Source organism: Haliaeetus albicilla, chromosome 20, assembly GCF_947461875.1.
Source record: "Haliaeetus albicilla chromosome 20, bHalAlb1.1, whole genome shotgun sequence".
Taxonomy (NCBI): Eukaryota; Metazoa; Chordata; class Aves; order Accipitriformes; family Accipitridae; genus Haliaeetus; species Haliaeetus albicilla.
Genome location: NC_091502.1, coordinates 8,991,509 through 9,004,366, shown reverse-complemented (window position 1 = coordinate 9,004,366; position 12,858 = coordinate 8,991,509).

The following is a 12,858-nucleotide window of genomic DNA, read 5'->3' as shown; positions in this document are numbered from 1 at the left end:
CTAGGAAGGGTTACTGTTTTGGAAGGAATTAATGCCATTTGGAATGCTCGTTCCTTTGCTACCTTTCTTGCCGTTCGGTTGGCTAAATTATTTCCAACAATTTCCTTTGTGTTTCCAATTTGGTGTGCTTTACAGTGCATGATTGCTACCTGTTCTGGTTTTTGAACTACTTGTAATAATTGTAAAATTTCATCTTGGTGTTTAATATTTGATCCTGAGAGGACAATAATCCTCTTTCTTTCCACAATGCTCCATGGACATGTACCACTCCAAAAGCATACTTTGAGTCTGTCCAGATGTTTACTTTCTTCTTTTCGCTCAGTTCTAAAGCTCGAATCAAAGCAATAAGTTCCGCTTTCTGAGCTGAGGTTGAACTTGCCAATGCTCCTGCTTCTATAACTGTGGTGTCTGTTGTTACCGCATATTCAGCGTATCGAATTCCTTGCTCCACAAAGCTGCTACCATCTGTATACAGTTCCCAGTCCAGTCGCTCCAATGGTACATCCTTCAAATCTTCACAGCTGGAATAAACTTACTCAATAGCAGCCAAGCAATCATGTTCCAATTGTCCTTCTTCCAGTATGGAACTTAAAAACACCGCTGGATTTACCAGGTTAGTTGTTTTCAAAATTACATCATCTTGTTGAGTTAATATTACCTGGTACTTCATCATTCTGCTCGGAGATAGCCAGTGTCCTCCCTTTTATTCTAAAACAGTTTTCACCATATGTGGGACATAGACTGTTATTGTTTTTCCCAAAGTCAATTTCTGAGCTTCTTGTATGATCATTACTGTTGCAGCCACTGCTCGAAGGCAATTTGGCCACCCTTTACTCACTGTGTCCAGTTGTTTGGAAAAGTATCTGACTGGTCGTTTCCATCTTCTGGGTTAACACACGAAGCGCCAGGCGTTGTCTTTCATGAACAAACAGCTGTATGCAGGTAAATCTTTCTTCTGTAGCAATCAATATGTCATCCACATACTGTAGAAGTAAATGTTCAGGCCTCGGTTTGTCCTGTTTCCAGATTTCAAGCTCTTTGCCAGCTGGTTTCCAAAAATTGTCGGGCTATTTTTAAATCCTTGGGGTAGTCTTGTCCATGTTAACTGCATCTTTCACCCAGTTTGTGGATTTTCCCATTCAAAAGCAAACAACTTTCTGCTTTCCTTCTCCAAAGGTATGCAAAAGAAAGCATCTTTCAAATCAAGCACTGTAAACTACTGATGAGTCTCCTTTAACGCTGTTAACAATGTATAAGGATTTGCAACCGCAGGATATATGTCCTTGGCTATTTGATTCACTGCTCTCAAATCTTGCACTATCCTGTATTCACCCGAGGGTTTCCTAACTGGTAAAATAGGAGTATTATATTCAGATTCACATTCCTCCAAAATTTTATACTCTAAAAATTTATCAATCAATTTCTTCAGCTCCTGCCTAACTTCTGGTTTGATTGGGTATTGTTTAATTTTTACTGTTCCTGCATCTTCTTTTAAATCTATTTTTACAGGCGCTGCTAATTTTGATTTACCAGGAATATCTGTTTCCCATACTGTAGGGATCACTGCAAAATCCACCTCTGGTGGAATTTCCTGCTCCTCCACTTTTTCTTGTATCATCAGGTTTTCTCCTGTTTTTGACTCAGGTATTTTCAAAAAGAGTTCTCCTTCCTCAAAAACAATTTGTGCATTTAATTTAGATAACAAATCTCTTCCTAACAAGGGTATCGGACATTCTGGTACATACAAAAATTCATGTGCAATTATTTTATTTCCAAATTTCAAATCCAGAGGTTGCAGGAATGGTCTGTTTTCCTCTTTCCCTGTTGCTCCTATTATATTTGCTGGTTTTGTTCCAATTTTTCCTTTACAAGTATTCAATACCGAAAACGTTGCTCCTGTATCCACTAAAAACTTAACTTCTTTTTCTCCCAGCTTAATTATAACCAGAGGCCTAGCTGGGTTCCCCTCTGGTCCCCTTCATTCATCCAAAACAATCATTCTGGCTACCTCCTTCTGAATATTTCCTCCTGAACACTGCTCATTTTTAGGACAGTCTCTTTTCCAATGTCCTTCCTCCCCGTCCACAAACACCTCGTCCTCTTCCTCCACCTCGTACTCTGCCTGCTGTTCCTGCTATTACAGCCAACAGTCTATTTTCTCTGATTTTCCTCTCCTCTTTTTCCCTGTAATTATATACTTTCCATGCTGCCTCCAACATTTTATTCAGACTCCTTGAATCCTCTCCCTCCAGCTTCTGAAGTTTCTTTCTTATGTCTGGTGCCGATTGTCCCATAAAAATCAAAGCCAACTGTATCTGAGCCTCCTCTGTATCTACCCTTAAATCAGTATATTTTCTGGCAACTTCCTTCAGTCTTTCCAGAAATGCTGAGGGAGATTCAGTCTTATCTTGTCTCACCTCATATAGTTTAGACCAATTCAAAGATTTAGGCATAGCATGTTTAACTCCATATAAAATCCATTTCTGATACCGAGTCAACCTTTCTCTATGTTCCCCGTTATTCGGATCCCACTGCGGATTCCCAGACGGAAAATTCTGCTCTAATGTTCCACCTGTTGTCCCACTCAGTACAGCCACTTCTGCCTGTGCTTTGCCAGTCTTTAATACCATCTGCTTTTCTGTATCATCTAACAAATTATCCAAAATCACCTGTAAATCATTCCAGTCTGGATTCTGTGTTCTAATTATAGTATCCACCACTCTGCCTACTCTCTCAGGATCTTCTCTATATACTCCAGCTGCCTGCTTCCAAGCCATCAAATCCGTAACCGAAAAGGGCACTTTTACATACACCGGCCCATCATTACCGACTCCCTGCCGCGGGGGAGCTATTGTTGCTATTGTTTATACCTGCTGTCAGGTCCTTCGAGAAATGGGGGTATGAATTACAACTTCAGACGGTCCTTCCCCCACATCCTCTATTCCACTACTTTCTGGTTCTTCCATCTATTCTCTATGCTCTCGACCCCAATTTATTCCTCTCCTGGGAGGGGATATATCCCAACTCTGGCCCTTCATCCTCTTTGGGGGCAGTTATTTTCTTTAAACACTCTTTTCCAACATCACATGCCAAACCACATTTCTTTTCTTTCTTATCAGAAGTTATAGCCATTACCAAATTGTCCCTACTAGTCAGCTTGCATTCATTCTGCCAATCCCGTCTCTGTCTTAAATAAAAAAATAAATCCACATATGGTATTTCACTCCATTTCCCTTCTCTTCTACAAAACAACATTAACTGCAGAATGGTGTTATAATTCAGTGTCCCATTCATGGGCCACTTTTCCTGATCCTCTAATATATACAGAGGCCACCAATGATTACAGTACTCAATCATCTGACTTTTCCACAAATCATCATGCAATTCACCCCAATGTGCTAACAAGCATCCCAATGGAGATGTTTTCGGTATCTTTCCATCAGTAGATAAATTTCCCATACTCTTACTCTTAAATAATTTGGCCAATGCCATTATGTTTATACCCACTACTAAATATCTATTAAATATATATCGAATATCAAAAATCAATAATCAATTATCAAATGTCAGATGCCAAACCAAATATCAAATACTAAATACATATATTAAATACCAGATATAAAGTGAATACAAACAACAGTTGTTGCCAGGTAATGGAGTCCACCTGCTTGTCTAGGGCACGGACAGAACCGACTTCCCTAGGCAAGAGTCATAACCAATATCCCCTGGCAAGATTATTAACCCACAAGATGTATTCACCCTTTTAAAACTTCCAACCTCAGTTGGAGGCACTACGTCTCACACTTACAACACTCACACTCACATATAACACACTATACCACACTCTTAATTCTGATTTGTGATACTTCCAAATACACAAAATATCTCACAAAGATACACATATACTCTCAAAAATTCCTTGGAATTGGGACTCAAACCCAAAGTTTCCCAAATGCTTTTGAAACTGGGACTCCAACCCAGAATCCTCAAAAGCTGTGGGACTCTAACCTACTTATGCTTTTGAAGCTGGGACTCTAACCCAGAATCCTCAAAAGTTGTGGGACTCTAACCCACTTATGCTTTTGAAGCTGGGACTCTAACCCAGAATCCTCAAAAGTTGTGGGACTCTAACCCACTCCCAAATTGTCCAACCCAGCAATAGCTTTCGCTTATGTCTTACGGGCAGACGCCTAGGCTTTCACTTCAGGATCCTTTAGTCCAACCCTGCGCAGCTTTCACCGCATCTGACAGGCAGATGATACCGGTGGGACTCTAACCCACCGGGGGGACTCTAACCCCACTTAGTGGGACTCTAACCCACTATCCTTAATATTTAAAAAAAAGAAGTGTCTTACCAAAATCCAGGGGACGTCGCAAAGAGCCTTATGGATCGGGGATCGATGGGTATCCCCAAGAAATCCTTGGTGCCGGCAGGAACCGATCAGGTCCCCGACTCCTCCGGTCTCTCTCAGCGAGGTCCCATCTGGGTCACCAGAAACTGTTGCCAAAAAACTTGGAATAAAGAACTTATCAACATCAATTTAGTGTAGATAAGCAGACACTTCTTTATTGACGGCCGGGTGCGCGGGTGAGTCCTCTCACGAACCACGCACACCTGAACACCAAAACAATACACCTTATATTAAAACTTATTCATGCATATTCATTAGATTTCCAAGAAAGGTTATACATATTCATTAGATTTCTGGAAAATAATTAGCATATGTAAATGTCCTTTACGCAGGCGCAGTGAAGGTCTCTGGTGGTCTTCAGGAGTCCTCTGGTGGTCTTTCATAGTCTTCCTCACTCGTCTGCTTCTTGACCTCTCAGGTGTTTCCAAGCAGCAAACTGGTGTCCATAACGGTTTCCTCAGTTTCTAAAACAAACACTACAAGGCTACCAATCTTTGTCAAAGCTTCTGTGGTTAAATGATTTTAAACAATACTTGAATTCTTATGGTTACACATTATACATTTTCTAAGTTCCTAAGTTCCTATGGCTACATTTCAAACTTAACACTCCCATACCTATGCTTCATAATTTTCTACTTTTTAATCAAACCAAACTCCTTTATAATTAGATTTTAATTTCTTTTATCAAAATTTTTGCAACAATACCATTGACAGCTTTATTATTACTAAGTGACAGCATGTGTCAGAAAATCAAAAGAAAGCACAGCAAGACTATGAAAAGCTTGAAAGCAATAGAGACAACATTACTGTTGCCATGGTACAGATCAGCATCTAGCAAGGCTGGCAGGACAGTAGAAGTAACAGCCAGTGCTCAGGCAGTTTCCGTATCCCAGATAATTCTAACAAAGCATCTGGAAAGAGGCAGAGATCATCCTGTAGAGCGCTGCCATCGTAGCTTAAGCGAGGCCTCAGTGAGGACCACGCCAGCAGCTTATTCTGAAAAGTCAAAGTTGATGAGGGAGAAATGCTTGAGTCCTCCCCAAGCAGCACGAACAGCCACTTAGTTACTTATCTCAAGGGTTGCCTTGCATTAACAGTCATATGTTTTGGCAGTGGGTCTGATAAGCCACCGAATAACATTTTATCACTTGCCAATTCTTGACCAGTTCATGTAGCAAATTAACAGAATGTGCCATTAATCACATCAAAATAAACATGCTTGGCATTTGCAACTCTGAAGTCCATGAGGGGAGTTTGTTTCCACTCCTCCAAAGGCAAGTCTTACTTTTTTTGTTTCTGTTTCACAAAATGTCTCTGTCTGTCCAACTGCTGCTACTTTCTAGACAGGCATGTGGACATAGGAAAGCAAGTCAAAAGCAGCTTGTTTTCCAGCTTTCCAAACTTCTTAATTTCAATTACTTCTGAAAGTTTTGCCTGCTTCAAAAAATAGATATGGCAGAAAGCAAAAGAAATAGCTGATATAATGTCAGTGGGAAATTAAACACGGATAAAAAGTTGTGTCCTGTTATTCCCTATAATTACTTATATTTGCTATTATTCTCACCTTTTGTCTATTTTTTGTTACCTTGTCTCAGAAGTATTTCTTTCTGTTGAGGGCCATAGCACAGTCATCCATCTGCAATGACCTTAACAGCTAAACAAGGAAGACGGATTATAGAAACAGATAAATCTTTTTACGCTTATGACTGACCCTCCCTGTACCCAAGGTCATGGCAGAACACCAACCTTCCTGCAAACAAAGCCATACTCAGAGTGAGTCTCTTTGAAGAGCCGAGTATACCAGTTCAATCGAAGTACTTGGCTCTAACACAATAACATTGTCTTTAAATTCACTCCTTTGGGATTAACATGTATCAGTGTTTCATGTATTCTAATTACAATTTTTTTTAATTGTTTTACCAGGACAAATACATCAGCCTACTGGCAGAAACAGCATAAGCGACTTCCAAATATCTTGTGAAGGCACAGAGGCACAGCCAATTTAACAGCAGGTTCACAGTAGCATGTTAGTTTACACCCATTGCAAGGGGCCAGACATACTAGTATGGAAGAGAATGATTGTATTTCTTCCTCCTCATCTTTGACCTCACATCCCCTTTCCTGCTATTAATATCACACTGGTGTGTCATGAGGAGTCAGGACACTGCCCTTTTCCCACGAGCAACTCCACATTGCACAGATTCATCCTGTGCCAGACGAGGGGAGAGAGGCAGAGGCACAGAAAGCTGCACAGAAATTGCTGGTCTTGCATGTTTCTGTAGGGATGCCCAACTTGTCTCCTTGCCCTAGTTCGCCATTTGCTCACACTGACCTCTAACCATGGTATGGGCTTTAGCATTTGTTTTCATCTAACACCTGATGAGATCACTTTATAATACAAAAAGTAGTCAGATAAGTTGTTGTAACTAGGCAGAATCAATATTCGGTATTACTCCAGCAGCCAAGGTAGCTGTGATAACAGAAAATGTATTTAATCCATTTTAAGCACAGATGAGTATTCATTTACCCAAAGCATACCCATCTGCCATTTTCCCTTGTGCTACGATTTCTGTTTCTGTAAGTTGGGTTACAGATGGGTATTTTGCAGAGTGTTTCACTTATGCTACAAAGGTGCAAAGCAGATGAGTCTGAGAAAACCAACATGCTGGGCAAGATGTGGTCTCCAGTTTTAGAAGTGCAGGACCTAGAACAGCCCAGTCCACATGAAGACCATCTCCAGTCCCTGCCTGCCAGGGTGATGAAGCACAGCTGGCAAGGCCAGAGACCATGTAATCCTCCATAGAGCTCCCCACACTCTCAGAGTGGGATGAGGTGCAATGGAGTAAGCATGGACTTTTTAGCCTCCCACGCCAGCACTGGGGGAAGTGTGGTAGGACACCTCCTACACCTGTACACCACATGGCAGGGTGGCCCACAGCTCAGTCTCTTCCATCAGCCAGCAGTTCTGTAGTGCATAGGTGTTCAACCATTGCTGCCCTTTAGTTTACAAGTTTGTCATTCTTGTATCTCCTCTTAATATTTTCCTGAAACTACAAATATTGGGCCAAAATGCATTCTGTCTTGCAGGTAAGGCCTCTTCTTTGATGCTAAATGAAATTATGCATAGCAAAATGATGCAGAAACTGGTCATGTGTCTCTATGATCTGTCCCCATATGAAAGTTTCTCCCTACTCATATCATTTTTTGAAGAATGCAGATCAGTAAATTTCCCATAAAGGCCCATGTAACATGTATCTATAACTCAGAAAAGGTCCTAAAGCACACATCCTTCATGTCTTCTTTAGCAGTCCTGTTCCAGCTCCCAGTGCTCTGCAAGGCTACCAGGAACTCAAATGAGGGTCCTGGTATACATGTTATTGCAAAGTTGTTAATCTGCTTAGGGGCCACATGAGTTCTGATTCTCATAGAGAAGAAAGGAGGAAAACTTTTATAGCAGTAGAAATTTAGGATCATCACTTACACTGATATTTACAGAAGCATCACATGAAAATACACACAGCGCAGTTTGGACAGGCAGCTCAGTGTGTTCCTCCATACTCTCTTTAGTGTTTTTCATAGGCTTTGCGATCAAATGAATGGAAATCTTATTTCTGTTATGTTCTCAGATTGCTTCCACAGAGGAAGAGCTAGTTTTTAGATCTCAGGCCAAACTCAGAGTTATTTGGATTCAAATCCTTCCCCTCACAAGGATTTCTTAATCTTCAACTCAAGAAAGATTTCTCAACCTGCCTGCCACGGTGCCACTGTCAGGACTTCCTAGCTTTGAAAATATCCCTTGGGGTTAGCCAGTTGGAGGCATCATGTGCTGAACACTTCACAGAATCAGCTAAATATAACTCCAGTGTTTGACTGAGTATTAGCAAATCACTAACCCACAGAGGAATGAAATGTTCTTTTCAATCTGAAATGCAAAGAAAGCATATAACCGTGTAGTTTTTTTCAAACATTGGACATTATATTCCAAACAAACATGGAAATTAACTATGTATTTTATGGAAACCTAGAAATATGACTAATATATGGGATCATACTGAGTCTAGACTGAGACTAGACAAAAGGGAAACAAAACACATTAGGTTGCCACAGGTTTAGGCTGTTCAACCATAAATTTTGATTTAAGGGTTTCTGTAAAAACATAAGACGCTCTTAATACCATGTAAGACTTCATAACCAACATCTAAAAATTCAACATATTTTTTCTTAAGAAATACAAAGTAATTTCCAAGAAAGTGAGACACAGGAGCTCAAATAGTTTGAGAAACTTCTGGCATTTTCAAATGGCTAAAAATAACCCATGACATACATAATTCCATTTTCCCAAATAACAAATTCTTGCACAAAGGGTGGGACTGCCACCCACATTATCTAAGTATGCCAGCCTTTTCCAAGAGAGAGTCAGCCGAGTCACACAAGGGAAAAGCAGTTTTGCACCATGAAGGATGCCTGGCTTCCTTCTCCTCCCACAAGTCCATCAGACCCCCTGGTTGTACCAGCCTCAATGTCTTTTTTACCAGCACCCCACTGTCTGGGAACATGGCTGTGGGCAAGTTCTTCTTGCTGGTGGCTTTGCCATCTTCAGAGCTGGATGTGCGTGCTAGGATTGCTTCCTTATAGATGTAAGGGTTTGACCGTCACTGCATGGAAAGGGGAGGGAAAATAAGAACAGGGGTGTCTCTCTTACCAAAGGAAATTTTTTACCAATGGAGAGATCAAGATGGGCAGCTCTAGTTTCACGGAAAACAAGGAGAGCAAAGCACTCCTGGAAGGCCTGCCACAACTCACAGCCCTTGAACTCTTGATGGAGCACAGCAAGGAGAGCACATGAGCAGCTGAATCCCAAGCAATGCCCATGGGACTTCCAGCTCCCTGAAGGAACCCCTCACATGCACACAGTAAAGCAGAAGATGAAACTTTAATTAACTATCTTGATCTGGCCCAAAAAAGTCTATGCATTGTCCTCTGCTCTACTCTTCTGTCATGGTGGCTGCCTGAATCCAAGGAACGGACAGTGCTATGCTGTACAAGAGCACAGATGACATTCATCAGAAAAGCAGAAGGATTTATAAAAGCAGGGCCACATCCTCAAAAAAAGCCCAAGCCTTCGGAAAAAAAAAACCACAGCTGGACCTATGCATGTAAAGACAGGCTGAGGGGATGTACACAACTGAGCTGAAGAGGAAAGGCCTCTGATGATGTATGTTGGAGGAAGACAGCCTGGTTTCCTCCATTAGGGGCAACAACCAGTTCTGCATGCATCATCATACCACTTTTGTCAGCGAGTCAGCTTGCCATGCCTGGTGTCTAGTCAAAATGAAGGTTGTACTCAACTCCTAAACCATTCAAGGCCACAGAAAAATTAACTCAACCAATTGGTAATGCCACAGCTTTCACTGCATATCATGTAGGATTTTAAGAAAGAATAATCAACAACAAATTGTCCATTTAAAGGAAGGTTATGATTATTTACATGTTTTACTTTTTTTTTTTCTTGAACCCTGTTGTTGCTAATTTCTGCAAAAGCACTTGCACTTTCTTACTGTGCTGGTTCAAATATATTAAGCTTCACACACCACAACAAGTCAAAAATAATTTGATGATTATTATAATTATGTTCTTTTAACTTCCTTCTACCATAGTGTAACAGGCATTGTCAATAAGGAAGAAATAACTGCTGTCCTTCTATCTTGACTTCCAAAAAGCCTTTTCCAATCTGTCGTGACATTGCCATAAGTAACTGAGAGAACGTGGTCTACGTGAATGTTGTTGCATAAAGATTCCCAGGACATAGCTATGAATCTTTCCTTCTTGACACTGAGAACATTTGACATGATTTTCTGCATGGTTATTTCAGTTATTCGGTTCTGTTTGGTATTTTAGAAACAATTTGGATATCCAGGAGAGAATGTGCCTATTAAATCCTGCACAGAACTAGGAAGGACTGCACATGGGTTGGAAAACAGGATTAGGATTCAAAACAACAGTAAAAAGCTGGAAAAATGAGACTGCAGCTCAAGATGAACAAGTTCAGGGTGCTATACTCTACCTAGAATAATCAATGGCATAAATACAGGGAGAGAAACAGGGAGGTGGATGGCACCACCATCTGAGGTCAAGGTGCAGTTTAATGAAAAAAATCATGTTGCCATAGAAAATAGAAAAATCCTACTAGCAAGTCTAAGTAAGGAAGTATCTTGCAAGTCACAAGAACTGTAACTTGCTGTATATCAATAGTTTTGGTGAAACTTTGATTGGAGCACCATGTCCAGGTTTGGGCACTGTACATGAAGAAACAGTTATCACTGGGAATACGGAAAAGAGCAGGCTGGAAGAAACTTCTTACTTATGGGCATAGTGGGGCACTGGAAGAGGACAGCTGAGAAGACTGTGGGGTCTCTACAATCAGAGAAAATGTTGGATAATTAGGAATCATGAAATATACAGACACAATCCTGGCTGAGGGAGGAAAGATGATCTAAACAGACTCACAAGGTTGCTTTTTCTTTTGTTTCTCTAAAGTGCTAGGTTTTTATGACAGTCCACATGCAGGTTAAGAGAAAGCATTTTAGTCAGACAGGGTGCATAGTGTGGGAAAGAAAAGCTATATAAACAAGCTTAATATTTCTAAGAAAAGAAACCAAGAAAATGGCAAAGAGTCTGCCCAACATTACCAGGGTCCCAGCCCAAAGCAGCTTGTAACTGGCATCCCTGAGGGGTGAGTAGGAGAATTGTCTGGACTTCACAGACACGGCCAGCCTCACTTAGCTCCTTCTCTAACCCAGGTATTTCTGCCAAGAAGTAGGATGAAGGGAGGCATTTTCATCTTCAACCTTAACAATGGCTCTTTAAAGCTTTTTACCATTTCAGCTGAAGTAGGACTAATTCAGACTGCTCAGTGGTGGGTCATCACTTGCTTCCAGCTTCCTTTATGTGTATGGACACAGATGCCACACATTGTTTGCAGTTTAATTTCCTTCTCCCTCAGCAAATAAAAGCTATCTTTCTTTTCACCCTTAACTCTTTAATTAATAGGCTGCTAGATATCAACATCTACCCCCTCTGTATTAGACATGCCATCACTACACCATCTGATTGCTATCTCAGGGGATTATGGAACTGCTGCCAGCAGGAGACAACAGGAGGTAACTGACCAGCCTAGGAGCACACAGATTTCAAGCCACGAAGGGAAGAGGGTTGTTAGAAATGGCAGGCATTCATCTATGCTGGGATAGATCAAGGATTAGATTTCCCAGAAGCTGTTCTCTCAAAACTCTCTCAAAATCCAACCCAGCAACCCATTAAGTTTAAGAGCAAGCAAGCCAGCACCATGCAGATGAGCCAGCTCTCAGACTCAGTAATGACTCAATTCCAAATCATTAATGCCAGATACAGATAACATCAGCACATCCTTGGGAAAAGCAAATCACCATAAATCTGGGGAAAAGGATTCCAGGCAGTTTTTGTAATGATGTATTCACTGATACCAGAGGAGAGAAAAATATACAAACCTTGCTCAGGATATCGTTTCTACTAGTGTGTAACAGAGATAGTCCGAAACAGGTGGATTCTCTTTGCAGGCTTCAACCATTGCTCTCGCAGATTACAGGACTTTAACACCTACAGGCAAATGCAGAAATCCTTCCTTAGTGATCCTATTTATTTCAGCCAGTATGCTTTCGTTCATTCTGTGCAGTGTGAGCAACAACTTCCTCCCTCCCGGGGAGCTACATGGTACTAGACTTTGACTTCTCAGAGCCTTCACAACACTTTCTTCTGGAGGAAGAGTCCACTTAGTAGAAGAGTACATATCAGAAAATTGTATCCTGTCTCTTAGGCTGTTCACTTTATAAGTCTCTTGCATGGCATAATGGTAGCTCTGATTTTAACCTTGACTTCTGAACCAGTACCCAGTTACCATATATTTAGCACTTGTTTAGCTGTTCCCATTCCAATACCTGTCAAGCAAATCCTTCTCCCAGTGATAAAAAACACAATTCAAGCTTAATTCCTTGGTGTGAATCCAAAATGTCTCTATAGGATTTCACTGACTTTCCCCAACAATTAATTTGATTCATATAGTTTTCAGCAAACTGATGCCCCTTCTCTCGATACTACTGGTCTGGGTCAGTGTCTTGTTATGGGAGCAATCATTAGCCTAGTTAGGCCACTATTTACAGTTGTAATATGTTCTCAGCCCTTAACATGGATGTGCATGTGGACCTACCATGCAGCAGGGCACATCATGTAGTGACTACACTTCCAGGTACTACAGAAGATGTGGCTGAGGGGCTAGTGGGAAAGCTGGCAGGAGGCTGCAGGCTTCTGGCGATGGGGATGGTTCCTCCTGCAGGCTGGATCCAGCCTACGGACCACCTGGGGGCCTCTACTTCCTCTTGAACCCCTCACTGGGCACCTCCTGGGCATCAGT